This window comes from Nycticebus coucang, chromosome 2 (genome assembly GCF_027406575.1).
Source record: "Nycticebus coucang isolate mNycCou1 chromosome 2, mNycCou1.pri, whole genome shotgun sequence".
NCBI lineage: Eukaryota > Metazoa > Chordata > Mammalia > Primates > Lorisidae > Nycticebus > Nycticebus coucang.
In genome coordinates this window covers 107,622,309-107,647,425 of record NC_069781.1, presented here as the reverse complement: position 1 = coordinate 107,647,425, position 25,117 = coordinate 107,622,309, and the positions used below count along the sequence as shown (strand labels likewise).

Genomic DNA, 25,117 nt, shown 5'->3' with positions numbered 1-25,117 from the left:
GTTCAAGAACAGCCTGAGCCAGACCAAGACCCCGTCTCTAAACAATAGCCAGGTGTCATGGTGGGTGTCTGCAATTCCAGCTATTTGGGATGCTGAGGCAAGAGGATCTCTTGAACTCAAAGAGTTTGAGGTTGGTGTGAGCTAAGACACCACAGTACTGTACCAAGGGTGACCAAGTGAGATTGAGTCTCAAAAAAAAAAAAAAAAAATCACATTCAGTGTACATGGTCTAGGATTTATATTTCCAGAAAGATGAGGTAGCACTTTACCCTATTTCTCCTGCTATGTATAACTAAAAACCTTGAACATTATATATAAAACAAACATAAGTCTTTGAATGGTGGAGAGAATGAGACAGACCTATTAAGGGCTTCTAGACCCTAGGAACAACATGATGGTAAGTTTCATGGTGTGTTTTTTTGTTTGTTTTATGTAACCAAAATTTGTTTGAGAAGCTGACAACATGAAACACCAAGGGTCACAGGAAAAAAAAGTTAAGAAAAACTAGTTTTCTCTCTCTAAGCAAAGGATTAGGAAGGGGGCAACCTAGAAAAACAAAAAAAACTTTTTGACAATAACCACCATGTTCCAGCCAAACGCCACAAAAGAAACTATAGCCAGACTCCTAGCCCTACTATTAATATTAATGGAAAAGTCTGAGAGGAGAACCTTGTCTTCCTTCTCTCCTTCCTTCTTAAGCATTTAAGAGGCCTCCCATCTACTCTACCAAATAGGGTTTCAAAGAAACTCAAGCAGAAAGGCAGGGCTTTCATGCCTCCAAGGATGAAATAGCGAGGCCTGCCCTATGGTATCATAGGAAACACAGAGAGCTTGGACTTCCACCTGAACCCAGAGGTAATAAGGCAACCCCTTTCCACATTTGGGTGGCATTAGAGGAGGCCTGGCAATGAATCATAGTGACAATGGGTCTACACCTTTGTTGTGATGGTAAAGCCATGTGGAGAATAATAATGAGACACTCCTGATCCTACTAGACAGAGTGGCTACAGTGGAAGCCTAGTAGGGTACTAAAATTCCCACGCCTGCCTACTGGTAATAAGGAAGCTGAGTGGGGAAACCTGACACCAACCTCATGGGGACTTGGTGAGTCAAATCCTCACCCCTGCTTTTCGAGTGCAGTGTCAAAAGAGGCCAAGAAAGTCAAAATATTTCAATAAGGTATAATGGCTTATAATAACTAAAATGTCTGTGTTTCAGCCAAAAATTCATCTTATCAAGACTGAGGAAAATCTCAGCTTCAGTGACGAGATGCCAACGACCAAGATGACAGCAGTGTTATAATTATTTGACATAAATGTTAAGTAACCATCATGAAAATGCTTCAATGAAAAATTGGAATAGGCTTAAAACAAATGAAAAATAGAAAGTTGCAGCAAAGAAATGGAAAGTCTCAGTAAAGAAATAGAAGTTGTGGGCTCGGCACCCATAGCACAGTGGGGTGGGTGCAGGTTCAAACCCAGCCCGGGCCAGCTAAAAAACAACAACAATGATAACTGCAATAAAAAATAGCCCCGCATTGTGGTGGGTGCCTGTATCCCCCAGCTACTTGTGAGGCTAAAGCAAGAGAATCCCTTAAGTCCAAGAGTTGGAGTTTGCTGTGAGATGTGACACCACAGCACTATACTGAGGGAGACATAGTGAGACTCTGTCTCAAAAAAAAAAAAAAAATGAATGAAAGAAAGAAACAGAAGTTGTGAAGAACTGAAACTATAATAACTAAAACAAACTCAAAAGATGAGCTCAATAGTAAAATGGAGAAGACAGAGAAAAGAATCAGTGGACTTCATAGAAGAATAAAAATAACCCAGACTGGCAAATGGAGATGAAATGGACTAGAGGAAAAGAAAAATAGGGCTTCCAGGATCTGTGAAGCTATAACAAAAGACTTAAACTCTGTGTCATCAGAGTCAAAGACAGAGAAGAGAAAGAGATAGGAGCTGAAAAGTTATATCAAGAAATGAAGACTAAAAACCTCCCAAATGGCTCAGTGCCTGTGGCTCAAGTAGCTAAGGCACCAGCCTCATACACCTGAGCTGGTGGGTTCGAATCCAGCCTGGAGCCCACCAAACAACATTGATGGCTGCACCCAAAAATAGCTGGGTGTTGTGGCAGGCACCTGTAGTCCCAGCTACTTGGGAGGCTGAGGCAGAAGAATCACTTGAGCCCAGGAGTTGGAGGTTGTTGTGAGCTATGATGCCATGGCACTTCCCCAGGGTGAAAGCTTGAGGCTTTGTCTCAAAAAACAAAAACAAAAAAACAAGAGAGTAATAAAACTTTACCCATAGGGGGAAATTGGTTAGAATGACAGAATTTCTCATAGAAAGCATGGAAGCCAGAGGAAGTGGCAAAATTTTCTTCAAGGACAAAAACAAAAGAATTGCAGCCCAGAATTCAAGATACTTAAGGAATGAAAGAGGATCAAGACATCCTCAGATGAAGGAAAGCTAAGAGAATTTGTTGTGAGTAGATCTAAAAGAATGGCTAAAGGAACTTCTCTAAACAGGAAATAATAAAAGATAAAATCATGGAACATTAAGACTGAAGGAAGAAAAGTGGAAAGACTGAAAAGGGGATAAATACAATACATATTCCTTCTATTGAGTTTTCATTGGTAAAACAAAATGATAACATGTATCATGGCATATAAAGAGGAAATATTTATAGAGGAAATATTTAACATACATAAAGGAAATATTTGAGATAGTTGCATTATAAATGGGGTAGGGTAAAGGGACACAAAGGAAAGTAAGGTTTCTACACTTCACTTGAACTAGTGAAATGGTGGTACTTGTAGATAGTGATAAAGTATGTATACATAATGTAATATTTAGAGCATCCACTAAAGAAGATACTCAGAGAGATACAATTAAAAACTTTTTTTTAAATTCTAAAACATGATCAAATAACCCATGGGAAGGCAGGAAAAATAAAACAAGAAAAAAATAAAATGGCAAACTTTAGCCTCAACATATCAGCAATTGCATTAAATATTTGTGCTTTAAATATACCAATTAAAGACAAAGATCAGCAGAATGTATTAAAAGTCATGATCCAACTATATGGTAGCTACAAGAAACTCTTTTCAAATACAATGATAGAGGTAGAATAAAAGTAAAAGGATGGGGAAAATATAACATATGAATATTAACCAAATAAAGTAGGAGTTGCTATTTTAATATCAGATAAAGTAGATTTCAGAATGAAAATTATCTGAGACATTATACAATGATATAAGGTAAACACATCAAGAAGATATAGAAATTCTAAATGTGATATACAAACAATAGAGCTACAAAATTTGAGAATCAAAAACTGATAGAACTGGGGGGACAGAGGCAAGATGGCCAACTGGAGCCAGCTTTCCACAGAGGCTCCCATCCAGAAGGAGAGTTAAGACAGACGTTTAGCAAGTAAGCTGCTAATTTGGAGCTGAGCCCAGAGAGAATGTTGAAGAATGCACATCAACCCTGCTGAGGTGAGCTGTGACCACAAGGAAACAAACAATAGGTACAAAATACATCGCCAAACAGACAGGAGACCCCTCCTCCATGAGAACTGCTCACATTATACTTTCTACAAACAAGTGAACAGAGTTCAGATATCCTCCTATTTTATCCCATGACAGCGACCCTCTAAAAACTGGAACTCCTTCCCCTACTAGTGTGCCACAGCACTCTCCCACCAGGAATAGAACTGTATAAAACTGTATATATTCTCTACCTGCAATTCTAAACTCCCAGCACTCCATTCCACTCTCACCCTGAGGTCTGGAAGCCTGTCCCCCATGAAGTCCAGATTCTTGGGCATTTTCTCAAGAGGTATGGACAAGGCATGGGCTGTTGCAGGTCTGTGCTGATTCTGCGGCGTGGGTATAAGAAGACAGTGGACTGAGGGAACCATACGGGAGAAAGAGAGGTAGTGCCCCATGGCACAGAGCAGCAGCGGCAGCGGTAGGAACAATAGGGCTCACACCCCTGGGGATATTTTGGAGAGACACTCCCTACCTCTCTGGACAACAAGAGAAAGCTGGGCATCTTCTCTGGTGGCAGCCACTGGTGGAACAGATCTGGGATGGAAACGCAGGCCATGTGAGCAAAGGGTATGCCTGAGGCAGTACCTGCCTGGGTGGGGCACAGCGGGGATGGAGATTAGAATATATGCCCACAGAGATGGCATACTCCCAGGATGGGGCTGAGTCAGAAGGACTGCTTTAGTGAGCCTAAGAAGCCCCCAACCCCCAGGGGATCATAGCTGAGACAAAAGCAGGAAGGGAGAAGCTGGAACTGAGAGCTGAGTGTGAGCTCTAACTGTGCCCGCTCCAACACAGAGTGCAGCAAAGAAAGACACCCAGCTCCGGGCAGCAGCACAGACCAGGGCTGAGTTGCAGTTTCTGTGAACTCAAACAGTGCCTGGTCTGCAGGGGAATATAGCTGGGACAGAAAAATAAACTCTGCAAAAATATAAGCGTCGGCAACATCAATCAGGGCTGGAACTGAGTGAACCGCCCCAGCTTCCATTAAGCACCCAAGGTTTTCATGCCTCAGCTTTCCCTGCTGGATGGTGGCAGAATGTGGTAACCTAACTGAGAAGACATAGATCTCCTTGTGACTCAGGCAGGTGCAAATCCCTGGAGCATCTGCTCATTGGAGGGAACTGGGTCACAGCCCTGAGGGCTTACCACTGACTGGGTGGGACAGAGGTGCAAGGTGGGGAAGGAGGCATCAACTTTCCTGGACTAATTCGTTTGCTGGGTGGATCCTTCTGACTCCATGGAGCACCACAGCAAGTCATATGTGAGCTGCCAGCAAATCCCTGCTGACCTTTTGAATTCTCCCACTTGAGACTAGGTGCTGACTGGGACAATGATTTGGATCTCTTGAACTTGGCCAATCACCTGAGGACTATCCAAAGTGGTACCCTGGGTGTGTGGTTGTGGGAAGGTATGATTTTCCCTTTCCAGTTATTGTCCATAGGGAGGTGGGATGACTTAATTGCTGGTATTTCTACACAGCTGAGACTTCAACCCAGAGTAACTGATTCACTAGGGTAGGACAGAGAAAAGCTGAAAACAAGACAGAGCCACTTAGCCCCACAACACCAAGCAGGTCCCCAGGGTCTCAGGCCATAGCACTGTACAGGTCCTTTGCAAAGCTCTAGGGGAAAAGGGACAGACCCTAGTCCCAGCTCTTGAGCAAAGGGCTGCTTAATCACTACTACAGGAGTCCCCAACCCAGCTTCATTTTATCTGCTCATCTAGCCAAATGGTATAAAATAATCATGGGGTGGAATCAGTAGAAAAACTCTGGTAACATGAATAATCAGAGTAGATCAACTCCCCCAAGGAACAACATGGCGAATACAACAGAAGATCCCATTCATAAACAAATGAATGAGATGTCAGAAATCGAATTCAGAATTTGGATTGCAAATAAGATTAATAGAATGGAGATGAAGTTGGAATTAGAAATTTAAGGAACATTTTTTTTTTTTTTTTTTTTTTTTTGTAGAGACAGAGTCTCACTGTACCGCCCTTGGGTAGAGTGCCGTGGCGTCACATGGCTCACAGCAACCTCTAACTCTTGGGCTTAAGTGATTCTCTTGCCTCAGCCTCCTGAGCAGCTGGGACTACAGGCGCCCGCCACAACGCCCGGCTATTTTTTGGTTGCAGTTTGGCCGGGGCTGGGTTTGAACCCGCCACCCTCGGCATATGGGGCCGGCGCCCTACTCACTGAGCCACAGGCGCCGCCCAATTTAAGGAACATTTCAAAAGTTATCTCAGGAATTCAATGAATTCAAAGAAAAAATCACCAAAGATTTTGACAGAGTGAGACAAGAACTTGCAGCCCTCAAAGATCTGAGGAATACAGTAGAATCCCTCAGTAACGGAATGGAGCAGGCAGAAGAATAGATTTCTGACATTGAAAATAAAGCTTTTCAACACTTCTAAATGCTCAAAGAGAAAGAGAAGTGGAGAACAAAATTGAATGATTCTCTCAGAGAGCTCTGGGAGAACTTGAAGAAAACTAATATTTGCCTTATAGGAATTCCTGAAGGTGACAAGGTGGCTTTGAAAGGCCCAGATGCTCTACTCCATGAGATAATGAAGGAGAACTTCCCAGATATGCCAAGAGATTCTGAAATTCAGATAGCAGACAGTTTCAGAACCCCAGCACAACTCAACCCAAATAAGACACCTCCTAGACACATTATAATTAATTTTGCCAAAGTTAATGAAGGAGAAAATTCTGCAAGCAGCCAGATGTAACAAAACCATGACCTACAAGGGAAAGAATATTAGAATGACTGCTGAAACCTTTCAAACTAGAAGAGGGTGGTCATCAACTTTTAATCTCCTAAAACAAAATAACGTTCAACCCAGGATCCTGTATCCAGCTAAACTGAGTTTCATTTATGATGGAGAAATTAAGTACTTTAATGACATTCACATGTTGAAGAAATTTGCCATAACTAAACCAGCTCTTCAGGATATTCTCAATCTATCATCCATAATGACAGCACAAAAGTAAACTCACTCAGAAACTTTTGATCAAATTCCCACTTCCACAGTGGCAAAAGGATTAAAAATGTCCACTGGACTTTAGAGAAAACTAGACCCCAAAATTTGACCAGGCTTGTCAATATTTCCAATGAATGTGAATAGCTTAAATTGTCTTCTAAAGAGGCACAGGTTGGCTGGATGCAAAAGCTCAGGCCAGATATCTGCTGCATACAAGAATCTTATATTACCTTAAAAGATAAATATAGACTCAGGGTAGCTCGGTGCCTGTAGCTCAAGTGGCTAAGGTACCAGCCACATATACCAGAGCTGGCGGGTTTGAATCCAGCCCGGGTCTGCCAAACAATGACAACTACAACCAAAAAATAGCCATGCATTATGGCAGGCACCTGTAGTCCCAGCTACTTGGGAGGAGGAGGCAAGAGAATTGCTTAAGCCCAGGAGTTGGAGGTTGCTGTGAGTTGTGATGCCATGGCACTCTACCTAGGGCAATAACTTGAGGCTCTGTCTCAAAAAAAAAAAAATATATATATATATATATACACACACACTCAGGGTGAAGGGATGGTCATCTATATTTCAGGCAAATGGAAATCAGAAAAAAGCAGGTGTTGCAATTTTATTCACAGATACAATAGGCTTTAAACCAACAAATGTAAGGAAAGATAAGGATGGTCACTTCATATTTGTTAAGGGTAACACTCTACATGATGAGATTTCAATTATTAACATTTATTCACCCAACCAGAATGCTCCTCCATTTATAAGAGAGACTCTAACAGACACGAGCAACTTGATTTCCTCCAGCTCCATAATGGTCGGAGATTTTAACACTCCTTTGACAGTATTGGATAGACCCTCCAATAAGAAGCTAAGCAGGGCAGTGCTTGTGGCTCAAGGAGTAGGGCATCGGCCTCGTATACCAGAGGTGGCAGGTTCAAACCAAGCCATGGCCAAAAACTGCAAAAAAAAAAAAAAAAAAGAAGAAGAAGAAGCTAAGCAAAGAAATTTTAGACTTAACCATTCAACAATTGGATTTAACAGACATCAACAGAACATTTCATCCTAACAAAACTGAATGCACATTCTTCTCATCAGCCCATGGAACATACTCCAAAATTGATCATATCTAGATCACAAGTCTAACCTCAGCAAATTTAAAAGAATAGAATTATTCCTTGCATCTTCTTGGACCATCATGAATAAAAGTTTTACTCAGTAACAACAGGAATCTGCATACACATACAAAAACATGAAAACTAAATAACCTTATCGTGAATGATAGCGGGGTCATAGATGAGATCACGAAGGAAATTACCAACTTTTTGGAAAAAAATGATAACAAAGAAACAAATTATCAGAACCTCTGGGATACTGAAAAGGCAAGCCTAAGAGGGAAATTTATAACACTGAAAACCATCCTCAAGAGAACGGAAAGAGAGGAAGTTAACAACTTAATGGGACATTTCAAGCAACTAGAAAAGGAAGAACATTCCAATCCCAAACCCAGCAGAAGAAAAGAAATAACCGAAATTAGAGCAGATTGAAATTGAAAACAATGGATTATACAACAGATCAATAAATCAAAAAGTTGGTTTTTTAAAAAAGTCAATAAAATAGATAAACCTTTGGCTAACCTAACCAGGAAAAAAAAGCATAAAATCTCTAATTTCATCAATCAGAAATGGTAAAGATGAAATAACAATGGACTCCTCAGAAATTCAAAAAATCCTTAATGAATATTACAAGAAACTCTATTCTCAGAAATATGAAAATCTAAAGGAAATAGACCAATACTTGGAAGCACATCACCTTCCTAGACTTAGCCAGAATGAAGTGGAAATGTTGAACAGGCCTATATCAAGTTCTGAAATAGCATCAACTATTCAAAATCTTCCTAAAAGAAAAGCCCAGGATCATCAGATGGCTTCACATCAGAATTCTACCAAACCTGTTTTTTTTTTTTTTTTTTTTGCAGTTTTTGGCCAGGGCTGCGTTTGAACCCACCACCTTCGGCATATGGGGCCAGCGCCCTACTACTTTGAGCCACAGGAACCGCCCTCTACCAAACCTTTAAAGAGGAACTAGTACCTATATTATTCAACTTTTTCCAAAATATAGAAAAAGAAGGAGTACTACACAACACATTCTAGGAAGCAAACATCACCTTTATCCCCAAACAAGGAAAAGACTCAACAAGAAAAGAAAATTATAGACAAATATCACTAATGAATATAGATGCAAAAATATTCAACAAGATCCTAACAAACAGAATCCAGCAACACATCAAACAAATTATACACCATGATCAAGTGGGTTTTATCCCAGGGTCTCAAGGCTGGCTCAATATATGTAAATCTATGAATATAATTCATCACATAAACAAATTAAAAAACAAAGACCGTATGATTCTCTCAAAAGATGCAGAAAAAGCTTTTGAAAATATCCAGCATCGCTTCATGATCAGAACACTTAAAAAAATCGGTATGGAAGGGACATTTCTTAAACTGATAGAGGCCATCTACAGCAAACCCACAGGCAATATCGTATTGAATGGAGTTAAACTGAAATCATTTCCACTCAGATCAGGAACCAGGCAAGGTTGCCCATTGTCTCCATTGCTCTTTAACATTGTAATGGAAGTCTTAGCCATCACAATTAGGGAAGAAAAGGTGATCAAGGGTATCCATATAGGGTCAGAAGAGATCAAACTTTCACTCTTTGTTATGATTGTATATATGGAAAACACCAGGGATTCTACTACAAAACTCTTAGAAGTGATCAAGGAATACAGCAGTGTCTCAGGTTACAAAATCAACACTCATAAATCAGTAGCCTTTATATATACCAACAATAGTCAAGCTGAAAAAACAGTCAAGGACTCTATTCCATTATAGTAGTGCTAAAGAAGATGAAATATTTGCAAGTGTACCCAACAAAGGATGTGAAAGATCTCTATAAAGAGAATTATGAAATTCTAAGAAAAGAAATAGCTGAAGATGTTAACAAATGGAAAAACATACCATGCTTATGACTGGGAAAAATCAACATTGTTAAAACATCCATACTACCCAAAGCAATATACAATTTTAATCCAATCCCTATTAAAGCTCCACTGTCATACTTTAAAGAACTCGAAAAAATAATACTTCGTTTTATATGGAATCAGAAAAAACTTCCAATAGCCAGGACATTACTCAGAAATAAAAACAAAGTAGGAGGAATCATGCTACCAGACCTCAGACTATACTATAAATTGATAGTGATCAAACAGCATGGTACTGGCACAAAAACAGAGAGGTAGATGTAAGGAACACAATAGAGAACCAAGAGCTGAATCCAGCTACTTACAGTTTTGATCTTTGACAAGCCAATTAAAAACATTCAGTGGGGAAAAGACTCCCTATTTAACAAATGGTACTGGGTGAACTGGCTGACAACCTGTAGAAGACTGAAACTGGACCCCTACCTTTCACCATTAACTAAGATAGACTCTCACTGGATTAAAGATTTAAATTTAAGACATAAAACTATAAAAATACTAGAAGAAAGAGCAGGGAAAACCCTTGAAGAAATCGGCCTGGGTGAATATTTTATGAAGAAGACCTCTTGGGCAATTGAAGCAACACCAAAAATACATTACTGGGACCTGATCAAACTAAAAAGCTTCTGCACAGCCAAGAACACAGTAAGTAAAGCAAGCAGACAGTCCTCAGAATGGGAAAAGATATTTGCAGGTTATATCTCCAATAAAGGTTTAATAACAAGAATCCACAGAGAACTCAAATGTATTAGCAACAAAAGAACAAGTGATCCCATCTCAGGGTGGGCAAGGGACTTGAAGAGAAACTTCTCTGAAGAAGACAGCCACATGGCCTACAGACATATGAAAAATGCTCATCATCCTTAATCATCAGAAAAATGCAAATCAAAACTAACTTTGAGATATCATCTCATTCCAATAAGATTAGCCCACATCACAAAATCCCAAAACCAGAGATGTTGGCATGAATGTGGAGAAAAGGGAACACTTCTACACTGCTGGTGGGAATGCAAACTACTAAGTTCATTTTGTAAATACGTTTGGAGAACACTTAGGGATCTAAAAATAGATCTGCCATTTGATCCTACAATTCCTCTACTAGGTATATATCCAGAAGACCAAAAATCACATTATAACAAAGATATTTGTACCAGAATATTTATTGCAGCCCAATTCATAATTGCTAGGTCATGGAAGAAGCCCAAGTGCCCACCAACCCATGAATGGATTAATAAATTGTGGTATATGTTCACCATGGAATATTATACAGTCTTAAGGGAAGATGGAGACTTTACCTCTTTCATGTTTACATGGATGGAGCTGGAACATCTTCTTCTTAGCAAAGTATCTCAAGAATGAAGGAAAAGCATCCAATGTACTCAGCCCTACTATGAAACCAATTTCAATTTTCCTATGAAAGCTATAACCCAATTATAGCCCCAGAAGAAGGGGAAAGAGGAGAGGGAGAAGAGAGGAGGGAAGGGGGAGGATGAGTGGAGGGAGAGTAATTGGTGGGACCACACCTATGGTGCATCTTACAAGGGTACATGTGAAATTTACTAAGTGTAGAATATAAATGTCTTAACACAATAACTAAGAAAATGCCGTGAAGGCTACGTTAACCAGTTTGATGAAAACGTTTCAAATTGTATATAAAACCAGTACGTTGTACCTCATGATTGCATTAATGTACACAGCTTGATTTAATAAAAAAAAAAAAACAAAGAAAGAAAAAAGGAAAAAAAGAAAACAAGTGATAGAACTGAATAGAGAAATACACAAATGTGCATTTGCAGGGTTGTGCCTGTGGCTCAGTGAGTAGGGGGCCGGCCCCATATCCCGAGGGTGGCGGGTTCCAACCCGTCCTTGGCCAAACTGCAACAAAAAAATAACTGGGCATTGTGGCAGGCACCTGTAGTCCCAGCTACTCAGGAGGCTGAGGCAAAAGAATCACTTAAGCCCAAGAGTTTGAGGTTGCTGTGAGCTGTGATGCTACGACATCCTACCCAGGGTGACAGCTTGAGACTCTGTCTCAAAAAATATGTAATATATATATCATACTGGATTATGTATATATATATATAAATATAATGAACTGAATGTTTATATACCCCGAGAATCTATGTTAAAATCTAATCCTCAATGTGATAATATTTGGAGGTATACCTTTGGGAAATAATTAGGTCATGATGGTGAAGAACATAATTGTGAATGGGATGAGTGCCCTTACACAGGGGTAAGAAAACTAGCTTGCTCTTTCTACCATGAGAGGATACAACGAGAAGTTACCATTCTAGAAACTAGAGAAGGACCCTCACCAGAATTCAGATTTGCTAGCATCCTGATCTAGAACTTCCAGTCTCCAGAAATGTGAGAAATAAATTCCTGTTACAAGCCATCCTGTCCATAGTACTTTCTTATAGAACCCTGAATGAACTCCTTTTAATTAATGTTATGACCCAGTATTACCATGATAACATAACTAAAGATAGTGCAAAAATAAGAAACTAGCCAATATGCCTAATGAATATAGACATAGCAATACTCCACAAAATATTAGGAAATTAAAAAAAAACAACATATTAAAAAGAAGTATACATCATAACCAAGTGGGGTTTATTCCAGGAATACAAATCTTATTCAATATTGGAAGATCAAAATCAGGCTAAAAGGCCACGTGCGGTGGCTCATGCCTATAATCTCAGCATTCTGGGAGGCTGAGGAAGACAGATTGCCTGAGCTTATGAGTTCAAGATCAGCCTGTGGAAGAGTGAAACCCTGTCTCTAAATATAGCCAGGCATTGTGGCCAGCACAATGGCAACAATGACAACAACAAAAAAGCTGAGTGTTGTGGTGGGCGCCTGTAGTCCCAGCTACTTGGGAGGCTGAGGCAAGAGAATCGCTTCAGCCCAAGAGTTTGAGGTTGCTGTAAGCTATGAGGCCATGACACTATCAAGGGTGATAAAGTGAGACTCTGTCTCAAAAAAAAAACAAAAAAAAAATCAGGCTAAAAGAGAAAAATCCTATGATTGTACAAATTAATGCAGAAAAAGTGTTTGACAAAATTCAGCCCCTGTTCATGAGAAAAACTCTCAAAAAAATAGAAATAGATGGAGATTTTGCTTGACTTGATAGAGACCATCTACAATACTCCCTGCCCTACAGTCAACATTATACTTACTGGTGAATGACTAAATGATTTTCCCCTAAGATAAAAAATAGACCATGAATATTCATTATGCTGCTATTCATTACTGCTGCTATTCAACAAAATACTGGAAATTCTAGCTGATGCAATATGGAAAGAAAAAGCATACAGAGGGAAAGGAAGAAATAAAATTGTACCTACATGCAGATAAAATGATAGTATACATAGAAAATACCAAGGAATCTACAAAAAAAAAATGAAACAAAACAAAAAACAACTTTCAAAATTAATAAATGAGTTCAGCAAGATCACAGTATACAAAATAAATATTCAAGGATCGATTGTATTTCTATATACCTAGCAATCAACACACGGAGATAAAAATTAAAGTACAGTTACTCACAAAAATAAAATATTAGCTATAAGTCTAACATAATATGCACAGAATTTACATGCTGGTAACTATGAAATGCTGATGAAAGAAATCATAGAAGTCAAATCTAAAGAAATAGAGACAAGGCTGGGTATGGTGGCTCATGCCTGTAATCCTATCACTCTGGGAGGCCTAGGCAGGTGGAGTGCTTGAGCTCAGTAGTTCAAGACCAGCCTGAGCAAGAGAAAGACTTCATTTCTACTAAAAATAGAAAAAAACTAGCAGGGTGTGGTGGCAGGCACCTGTAGTCCCAGTTATTTGGGAGGCTGAGGCAGGAAAATTGTTTGACCCCTTCACTGACATCAACTACATGGTCTACACGATCCAGTATGATTCCACCTATGGCAAATTCCATGGCATAGTCAAGGCTGGTCATTGCTGGCAACAATATCTACTTTGCCAGAGTTAAAAGCAGCCCTGGTGACCAGGCACCCATTACGACCAAAGCCATTTATTCTGACCTTCACTTTCACCATGGTGCCTCGGGGATGTGGCTGCCTGAAGAACGGGAGGACCAGAGACCCGATCTAAATTATTTTTATTTATTTATTTATTTTAGAGAAAAACTTTCACTCTGTTGTCCAGGCTGGAGTACAGTGGAATGATAATAGCTAACTATAACCTCAAACTCATGGGCTCAAGGGATCATCTTTCCTCTGCCTCCTGAGTAGCTAGGACTACAACTACATGACACATGGCTGGCTAATTTTTTTTTGTAAGAGACAGTCTCTGTATTGCCAAGGCTAATCTTAAACTCCTGTCCTCAAAAGTGTAGGATATTTTTGTACTATTCTAAAAATTTTATGGAAATGCCAATGAGCTAGGGTCAAAGTATGAGCTAGGGTCAATGTAAGTTTCATAAAAGAAGCATAACATGAGTGGCTGGGCATGGTGGCTCACACCTGTAATCCTAGCACTCTAGGAGGCCAAAGCAAGAGGAGCCCTTGAGATCAAAAGTTTAAGACAAGCTTGAGCAAGAGCAAGATCCTGTCTCTACTAAAAATAGAAAAAAATTACCCTGCGGGGGGAGGGAGATGAGAGGTCACAGTGTATGGCACACCTCTTGGGATCCGACATAAATATAAGAGGGACTTTACCTAACAAATGCAATCAGTGTAACCTAATTCTCTGTACCCTTGATGAATCCCAAACAATAATAAATAAAAATTAGCTAGGCATTTTGGCAGATGCTGGTAGTCCCACTTACTATGGAGGCTAAGGCAGGAGGATCACATGAGTCCAGGATTTCAAGGTCATGGTGAGTTATGATCACACCACTGCACTTTAGCCAGGATGACAGAGTGAGACTCTGTCTCCAAAAAAAAAAAAAAGTGAAAATACCAAAAGCTAGCAATAATATGGAGAATGTGAATCTCTCATACATTGCTAGTGGGAATCTGAAATGGTACAGTGCTTTGCATAATAATATGCCAGTCTATTTAAAAACTAAATATGCAACTACATACAAGCCAGCAATTGGATCCCTGGGCATATATCCCGGAGAAATGAAGACCCATGTTCACACAACAATCTGAACATTAATGTTTATAGCAATTTTACTTATAATAACCAAAACCAAAAACAATCTAGATGTCCTCCAGGAGGTGAATGGTTAAACTGTGGTATAGTCATACCATAGAATGCTACTTAGCAATAAAAGGGAATGAACTATTGACACATGCAACAACTTGAGTGGACCTGAAGAATATTATGCTGAATCAATGAAAGAGACCAATCTCAAAAGGACATACACTGTATGAGGCTATTATATAATATTCTTGAAATGATAAGATTATAAATATGGAAAATAGGTTAGTGATTACCAGGAGCCAGGGATGGTGGGGAGAAGTGTATGAAGACAAAAGAACAGCAGAAGACAAATCTTTGTGGTGATGAAATAGTTCCTGTACAGTGGTAGTTGCATGAATCTACACGTATGATAAAATAACAGAATTATATATACACTTTATTTCTGGTTTTGATATTGTATGTATGTATATATGATGTAACCAATGAGGGAAACTGGCATAGATTAGATAAATTAAAAACATGACCCAAACATATGCTGTCATTTATATATGAAGAAACCCTCTTTAAATTTTTAAAAAACTCAAATAGGTTAAAAGCATAAAGATATAGTATGATAACTGCAATCAAAAGAAAGTTGGAATAGCTAAATTGATACAAAACAGAATAACAAAGAATAATACCAGGAATAAAAACAGGTGTTTTCTAAGGATAAAAGGATAGATTCATCTATGTTATATAACAACTCTGTATGCTTTTGCACTTAATAACAGAGCTTCATAATATATAAAGTAAAAATTGTAGGAAAACTAGGGAAATCTACCATTATAGTTGGAGATTTCAACATCCCTATGATAGGCAGTCTTTAGCACAGCTTCCAATTATTCTAACATCCTGTTCATGTCCTTTTTCACTCTTTCCTATATTAGTTTGCTGGGTCTGCCATAACAAAGTACCACATACTGATGGCTTAAACGTGAGAAATTTATTTTCCTTTTTTTTGAGACAGAGTTTCACTTTGTTACCCTGGGTAGAGTGCTGTGTCTTCATAGCTCATAGCAACCTCAAACTCTTGGGCTCAAGCAATGCTCTTGCCTCAGCCTCCCGAGTAGCTGGACTACAGGCGCCTGCCACAACTCCCATCTATTTTTAGAGATGAGGTCTTTCTCTTGCTCAGGCTGATCTTGAACCTGTGAGCTCACATGATCCACCTGCCTCAGCCTCCCAGGGTGCTAGGATTGGAGGTGTGAACCACCATGTCCAGCCAGAAATGTATTTTCTTACAATTCTGTGGATTAGATGTCCAAGATCAAGAAATGTTCATCAGCAATCAGAGTACACACTGCATTTATCAATTAAGTTTACCATTTTATATGGGCAAAGTTTGTTGCATCCTAAAATAATAACAATAGTAGCATCGAACATCACTGATCACGGATTACCAGAACAAATATAACAAAACAAAGTTTGAAATAATGGGAGAAGCATCAAATATGACACAGAGGCATGAAGTGAGCTAATGCTCATGAAAAAATGGTGCTGACAGTGGGCGGCGCCTGTGGCTCAAAGGAGTAGGGCGCTGGCCCCATATGCTGGAGGTAGCGGGTTCAAACCCAGCCCTGGCCAAAAACTGCAAAAAAAAAAAAAAAAAAAAAAAAAAATGATGCTGACAGGCTTGCTGGATGCAGGGTTGCCTCTAACTTTCAATTTATAAGAAACCCAGTATCTGCAAAGTATAATAATAAAAAACACAATAAAACGAGGGATATCTGCATTTATTCAAGAATAAAAGAGAAATTAAAGTATTCCCAGACAAACAAAAGCTGAGAAAATTCATTACCAGTAGATGTACTATATAAGAAATGCTATGGCTGAAAATCCTTCAGGCAAAAATGAAAGGACACCAAATAGTACCTTGAAGCCATAAGAAAAAATAAAGAACATTAGTAAAGGCAACTTCATAGGTAAATATAAAATAGAATATTATTATACTTTTGGTTTGTTTTGTGACTTCTCTTTTTCCTATATTAATTAAATGGCAAATATATAAAACAATAATTATAGATTTTTTTCATATTTGCTTTATTTCTTTGAAGGAAATATAAAAACTTCTTTAAAAGGGTTTTTTTTATTATTTTTTGTTGAATTCAACATCAGATTTATATCAGAATCTTTTAATTTAATTTTTTTTTTTTTTGCTGTTTTTGGCCAGGGGTGGGTTTGAACCCACCACCTCTGGTATATGGGGCTGGTGCCCTACTCTTTGAGCCACAGGCACCACCCTTATTTTTTTTTTTATTATTAAATCATAGCTGTGTACATTAGTGCAATCGCCTGTACCCATTCTAAGATGCACCATAGATGTGGCCCCACCCATTACCCTCCCTCCACCAAAACCTCCCCCCTCCCTTCCCCTTCCTTGGCCCTTTCCCCATAGTCTTGTGCTATAGTTGGGTTATAGCCTTCATGTGAAAGCTATAATTTAGCTTCATAGTAGCGCTGAGTACATTGGATACTTTTTCTTCCATTCCTGAGATACTTTGCTAAGAAGAATATGTTCCAGCTCCATCCATGTAAACATGAAAGAGGTAAAGTCTCCATCTTTCTTTAAGGCTGCATAGTATTCCATGGTATACATGTACCACAATTTGCTAGTCCATTCGTAGGTCAACGGGCACTTGGGCTTCTTCCATGACTTAGCAATTATGAATTAGGCTGCAATAAACATCTGGTACAGATGTCTTTGTTATATTGTGACTTTTGGTCTTCTGGGTATAAAACCTAGTAAAGGAATTATAGGATCGAATGGCAGGTCTATTTTTAGGTCTCTAAGTATTCTCCAAACATCCTTCCAGAAGGAACGTATTAGTGGGCATTCCCACCAGCAGTGTAGAAGTGTGCCCTTTCCTCCACATCCACGCCAACATCTCTGGTTTTGGGATTTTGTTATGTGGGCTACTCTTACTGGGGTTAGGTGATATCTCAGAGTAGTTTTGATTTGCATTTCTCTGATGATTAAGGATGATGAGCTTTTTTTCATGTGTTTGTAGATCTTGCATCGGTCTTCTTTAGAGAAGTTTCTCTTTAAGTCCCTTGCCCACCCTGAAATGGGGTCACGTGTTCTTTTCTTGCTAATAGATTTGAGTTCTCTATGGATTCTGGTTATTAGACCTTTATCAGAGGTATAACCTGCAAATATTTTCTCCCATTCTGAGGGCTGTCTGCTTGCTTTACTCACTATGTTCTTGGCTGTGCTTTTTAGATTGATCAGGTCCCAGTAATGTATTTTTGATACTGCTTCAATTGCCTGGGGAGTCCTCCTCATAAAATATTCACCCAGGCCGATTCCTTCAAGAGTTTTCCCTGCACTTTCTTCAAGTATTTTTATAGTTTCATGTCTTAAGTTTAAATCTTTTATCCAGTGAGAGTCTATCTTGGTTAATGGTGAAAGCTGTGGGTCCAGTTTCTATCTTCTACAGGCTGCCAGCCAGTTTACCCAGCACCATTTGTTAAATAGGGAATCTTTTCCCCACTGAATGTTTTTAATTGGCTTGTCAAAGATCAAATAACGGTAAGTAGCTGGATCCATCTCTTGGTTCTCTATTCTGTTCCAGACATCTACTTCTCTGCTTTTGTGCCAGTACCATGCTGTTTTGATCACTATGGATTCATAGTACAGTCTCAGGTCTGGTAGCATGATTCCTCCTGCTTTGTTTTTATTGCTCAATAATGTTTTGGCTATTCGAGTTTTTTTCTGATTCCATATAAAACGAAGTATTATTTTTTCAATATCTTTAAAGTATGACAATGGAGCTTTAATAGGAATTGCATTAAAGTTATATATTGCTTTGGGCAGTATGGACATTTTAACAATGTTGATTCTTCCCAGACATGAGCATGGTATGTTTTTCCATCTGTTAACATTTTCGGCTATTTCTTTTCTTAAAGTTTCATAGTTCTCTTGGTAGAGACCTTTCACGTCCTTTGTTAGGTATACTCCCAAATATTTCATCTTCTTTGGCACTACTGTGAAAGGAATAGAGTCCTTGACTGTTTGTTCGGCTTGGTTATTGTTGGTATTTAGGCTACAGATTTATGGGTGTTGATTTTATAGCCTGAGACATTGCTATATTCCTTGATCACTTCTAAAAGTTTTGTAGTAGAATCCCGAGTGTTTTCCAGATATACGATCATATCATCTGCGAAGAGTGAAATTTTGATCTCTTCTGACCCTATGTGGATACCCTTGATCACCTTTTCTTCCCTAATTGCAAGGGCTAAAACTTCCATTACAATGTTAAAGAGCAATGGAGACAATGGGCAACCTTGCCTGGTTCCTGATCTAAGTGGAAATGATTTCAATTTAACTCCATTCAATACGATATTGGCTGTGGGTTTGCTGTAGATGGCCTCTATTAGTTTAAGAAATGTCCCTTCTATACTAATTTTCTTTTTCTTTTCTTTTTTTTTTTTTTTTGGGTGGGGTTGGGTTTGAACCTGCCACCTCTGGCATATGGGGCCAGCACCCTACCCCTTTGAGCCACAGGTGCTGCCCACTCTATACCAATTTTCTTAAGTGCTCTGATCATGAAGGGATGCTGGATATTATCAAAAGCTTTTTCTGCATCAATTGAAAGAATCATATGGTCTTTATTTTTAAGTTTGTTTATGTGTTGAATTACATTTATAGATTTACATATATTGAACCAGCCTTGAGACCCTGGGATAAATCCAATTTGGTCATGGTGTATAATTTTTTTGATGTGTTGTTGGATTCTGTTTGTTAGGATCTTATTGAGTATTTTAGCTTCTATATTCATTAGTGATATTGGTCTATAATTTTCTTTTCTTGTTGGGTCTTTCCCTGGTTTGGGGATCAAGGTGATGTTTGCTTCGTAGAATGTGCTGGGTAATATTCCTTCTTTTTCTATATTTTGGAAGAGGTTTAGTAGTATAGGTACTAGTTCTTCTTTAAATGTTTGGTAGAATTCTGACGTAAAGCCATCTGGTCCTGGGGTTTTCTTTTTAGGGAGATTTTGTATAGTTGATGCTATTTCAGAACTTGGTATAGGCCTGTTCAACATTTCCACTTCGTTCTGGCTAAGTCTTGGTAGGTGGCATGCTTCCAGGTTTTGGTCAATTTTTTTCAGATTTTCATATTTGTGAGAGTAGAGTTTCTTGTAGTATTCGTTAAGGATTTTTTGAATTTCTGAGGGGTCTGTTGTTATTTCATCATTACCATTTCTGATTGATAAAATTAGAGATTTTACTCTTTTTTTCCTGGTTAGGTTGGCCAAAGGTTTATCTATTTTATTGATCTTTTCAAAAAACCAACTTTTGGATTTATTGATCTGTTGTATAATTCTTTTGTTTTCAATTTCATTTAATTCTGCTCTGATTTTGGTTATTTCTTTTCTTCTGCTGCGTTTGGGGTTGAAGTGTTCTTCTTTCTCCAGTTGCTTGAGATGTTCCATTAAGTTATTGACTTCCTCTCTTTCCACTTTCTTGAGGAAGGCTTGCAGTGCTATAAATTTCCTTCTTAGGACTGCCTTTGCAGTATCCCAGAGGTTCTGGTAATTCATGTCTTGATTGTTGTTTTGTTCCAAAAATATGGTGATTTACTTCTTAATCTCCTCTATAACCCATGTATCCTTCAGCGTAAGGTTGTTTAGCTTCCATGTTTTTGTATGGGTATGCAGGTTCCTGTTGTTATTTAGTTCAACTTTTATTCCATGATGGTCTGAGAAGATGCAAGGAATAATTTCTATTTTTTTAAATTTGCTGAGGTTAGATTTGTGGCCTAGGATGTGGTCGATTTTGGAGTATGTTCCATGGGCTGATGAGAAGAATGTGTATTTAGTTTTTTTGGATGAAATGCTCTGTAGATGTCTGTTACGTCCAGATGTTGAATGGTTGAGTTTAAATCTAAAATTTCTTTGCTTAGCCTCTTTTTGGAGGATCTATCCAGGACTGCTAAAGGGGTGTTAAAATCTCCAACTACTGTGGAAGTGGAGGAAATCGAGTTGCTCATGTCTGTTAGAGTTTCTCTTATAAATTTCGGTGTGTTCTGGTTGGGTGCATAAATATTAATAATTGAGATCTCATCATATTGAGTATTACCTTTAACAAATATGAAGTGTCCATCCTTATCCTTAATTATTTTGGTTGGTTTAAAGCCTATTGCGTCTGCGAACAGGATTGCAATGCCTGCTTTTTTCTGCTTTCCATTTGCCTGGAATATAGATGACCATCCCTTCACCTTGAGTCTATATCTGTCCTTTAATGTAAGATGCGATTCTTGTATACAGCTGATATCTGGCTTGAATTTTTGTATCCAGTCCGCCAACCTATGCCTCTTTAGAGGACAATTTAAACCATTCACATTAGTTGAGAGTATTGATAAGCCTTTCGAGAAACCGGTGGAAATTTTTAATCCTTTTGCGACTGTGGAAGTTGGAATTTGATCAAAAATTTTTTGGGTGGGTTTACTTTTGTGGTGGAGAATTACACTGGTCTTTATGGAGGATAGGTCTAAGAATTTCCTGGAGAGCTGGTTTAGTTGTGGCAAATTTCTTCAACATGTGAATGTCGTTGAAGTATTTAATTTCTCCATCATAAATGAAGCTCAGTTTAGCTGGGTATAGGATCCTGGGTTGAAAGTTACTTTGTTTTAGGAGATTAAAAGTCAATGACCATCCTCTTCTAGCTTGAAAGTTTTCAGCAGAGAGATCTGCAGTTATTCTGATATTCTTCCCCTTGTAGGTAATGGTTTTCTTTCGTCTGGCAGCTTTCAGAATTTTCTCCTTCATAGTAACTTTAGTGAAATTGATTATGATGTGTCTGGGGGATGTCTTATTTGGGTTGAGTCGTGCTGGAGTTCTGAAACTGTCTGCTATCTGAATTTCGGAATCTCTTGGCATGTCTGGAAAGTTCTTCTTCATAATCTCATGGAGAAGAGACTCTGTGCCTTGTGAAGCCACTTCGTCACTTTCAGGGATCCCTATAAGACGAATATTGGTTTTCTTCAAATTATCCAACAGCTCTCTGAGAGAGTGGTCTGTTTTTGCTCTCCATTTCTCTTCTTCTTTGAGGGTTTGGGAGCATTCAAAAGCTTTGTCTTCAATGTCAGAAATCCTTTGTTCTGCTTGCTCCATTCTGTTACTGAGGGATTCTACTGTGTTTCTCAGATCTTTGAGGGATGCAACTTCTTGTCTCAATGTGTCAAAATCTTTGGTCATTTGGTCTTTGTATCCATTGAATTCTTGAGATAACTTTTGGAATTCTAATTCAATCTTATTTGCTATCCAGATCCCGAATTCAATTTCTGACATCTCAGCTATTTGTTTGTGCATGGGGTCTTGTGCTGTTTCTGCCCCATTGGGGGAGTTGATCTACTCTGATTATTCATATTGCCAGAGTTTTTCTGTTGATTTTGCCTCATGATTGTTTTTCACTGTTGCCTCTGGCTGTCCTCAGAGTTGGGGAGGTGTCTCTCCAAGATTAGACCCCAGCGGGATCACTCTATTGTTGCTGGATCTTTGTAGGGAGTGACCCTGTGTAGTTCCTCTGGGGCTGCTCTAGCTAGGGAGTTCTGGTTGTGGAAGCAGCTCCGGTTTGTGACACACCCGGATCCAGCAACAGGGCTGGGGGTGATGCACACGGTTCTGGGAGTGCCAGGCGCCCAGTGACTTTGGCACAGAGAGCCCAAGGCTCCAGCAGTCTCTGGCCAGGAGAAGAGCTCTGTGCAGAGGCAGGGAGGGCTCCAAAGGGCACGCAGAGTCCCTGTCCAGATGAACGGGCTAGTGTGGAAGCTGGGAGGATACAGGAGGGATGACTCAGGGTTGCGTGGCTTCCGCAGTTCTTGGTCAGGGAATGTGGAGGCCCGGTGGGTGCGGGTCACTGGTTGGGGGTTGCTGCACAGCTCTTATGGAGGTCTGGGCAGTGCCAAGCCCAGGAGTTTAAGGTTGCTATGAGCTGTGATGTCATAGCACTCTACCCAGGGCAACAGCCCAAGGCTCCAGTGTGCCAAAACCGTTTCACTCTGCCCTTAAGGATTAAGGCTGTAAAGCAGCTCAGACCCCGCCTTTAGGCTGCTCAGTCAGTAGGTTACTTTGACCCGCCCAATCCTTGCTCTGAGACCCTGAGGGCGGAGCTTGCCGGGGCAGTTCTTTCATAATGGCTTCCTGCGCCCAGCTCAGTGGCTCAGTCTGGGGCCCCATACAGTGCCCAAAGTTCTCCACACTCCTGCTCAAGTTCTCCCCAACGCAGATTAACTGAGTGCCAAGTCCAAGAACACCGAAACAGTTCACAGGTAAGGCCTTTCCGGTTTGCAGTCTCACTGCTGCTTGTACTTACAGTTGCCGGCATGATTAGGTCGATCGAACACATGCAACCACTTGCCAGTTTTCCACTGTTTTTGTCCTCCTCTTGGGGTCCAGAAGTCCCTTTCTGGCTCCCTGTATCCTCAAAGGGATGATTATAGGCAAATCCCACTGGCCAGAGATGCCTGGAGTCTTGTCTCCCCAGACTCGCTGTTCCCAGTTGCAGGGAAGCTGTTACTCGGTCGCCATCTTTAATCTCTCTAATTATAGATTTATGTTAATGGAACTACAATGCATCTGTGAAAATAATAACACCATGGGGGAGAAATGGAGATGTCTAGGCATAGAGTGGAAACTATTGAAAGTTGTTATAAATTTGAGTGTTTTTTTTCTTTTTTTTTTTAGAGACAGAGTCTCACTCCTTCGCCCTTAGTAGAGTGCCGTGGTGTCACAGCTCACAGCAACCTGCAGCTCTTGGGCTTAGGCGACTCTCTTGCCTCAGCCTCCTGAGTAGCTGGGACTATAGGCGCCTACCACAATGCCCAGCTATTCTTTTGTTGCAGTTTGGCTAGGGCCAGGTTTGAACCTGCCACCCTTGGTATATGGGGCCGGCACCCTACTCACTGAGCCACAGGTGCTGCCCATAATTTGAGATATTAATTGTAATCCTCAAGGTAACCGTAAAAGGATAACTAAAAAATATACAGAATGGAAAGTAGAAGGAAATTAAAATGATATACTACAAAAAATTAGCCAAATCCCAGTAAGAAGTAGTAATGAAAGAATTAAAGAGCAATAATAAAAAAAAACATAAGACATATACATATACAAAGCAAATAGCTAAATGGCAGAAGTAAATTATTCTTTATTAATAATCACATTAAATGTAAATGGCACAAGCCACCACACCCAGTCAGAAATTTATTTCCTTATGATTCTGTGGGTTAGATGTCCAAGTGTAAATGGATTAATCTTTCCCATTTAAACTTAGATTTGCAGCTCTGCACCTGTAGCTCAGTAGCTAGGGTGCTGGTCACATACACCTGGGCTGGTGGGTTTGAACCTGGCCTGGGCCTGTCAAAAAACAATGACAACTACAATAAACATATAGCCAGGCGTTGTGGCAGGCGCCTGTAGTCCCCAGCTACTTGGGAGGCTGAGGCAAGAGAACTGCTTAAGCACAAGAGTTTGAGGTTGCTGTAAGCTATGACGCTCGGCACTCTACCCAGAGACCATTAGTAAGACTCTGTCTCAAAAAAAATAATAATAAAAAATAAACACAGATTTAAAAAATCAGATAAAAAAAAGATCCATTCAGTCTTCCTCTTCTCCTAAGTGGCCTGAAGTGATCTGTGAAAAATAGTTAGCTATTCACATGACCCATAAAACCCCACAAAGTCATACAAGTCAAGAGGTTCAAATCTTTGTGTTCACTTTAAGAACACACATGAAACTGCCCAGAATATGCATATACAAAAAGCCACTGAGTATCTGAAGGATGTCACTTCAAAGAAACAGCATTTACCATTCTGACCTTACAATAGTGGAGTTGGTAGGTGTGCCCAGGCCAAACAGTGGGGCTGGACATAGGGTCAGTGGCCCAAAAAGAGTGCAGAAGTTTTGCTACAAATGCTTAAAAATGTAGAGAGTAGAGTAATGCTGAACTTAAGGGTTTAGATGTAGATTCTCTGGTCATTGAGCATAGCCAAGTGAACAAAGCACCCAAGCTGCATTGCTGAACTTACAGAGTTCATGGTCACATTAACCCATACATGAGCTCCCCTGCCACACTGAGATGATCCTTACTGAAAAGGAACAAATTGTTCCTTTCAGAAGAGGAGGTAGCACTGAAGAAAAAGATATCCCAGAAGAAACTGAAGAAACAAAAACTTATGGCACAGGCAGCGCCAGTAGCTCACCGGGTAGGGTGCCAGCCACATATACCAACGCTGGCGGGTTTGAACCCACCCCAGGCCAGCTGAAGTCAACAATGACAACTGCAACCAAAATATAGCCAGGTGTTGTGGTGGACACCTATAGCCCCAACTACTTGGGAGGCTGAGGCAAGAGAATTGCTTAAGCCCAAACAATTTGAGCTGTGAGCTG

At 39.7% G+C, this 25,117-nt stretch overlaps 1 pseudogene; it reads left to right on the top strand.

The window, feature by feature from the left end:
• LOC128598133 (60S ribosomal protein L17-like) overlaps positions 1–24,870 on the top strand; it is a 39,340-nt pseudogene extending 14,470 nt beyond the window's left edge.
• The last annotated feature ends 247 nt before the right edge of the window (positions 24,871–25,117 follow it).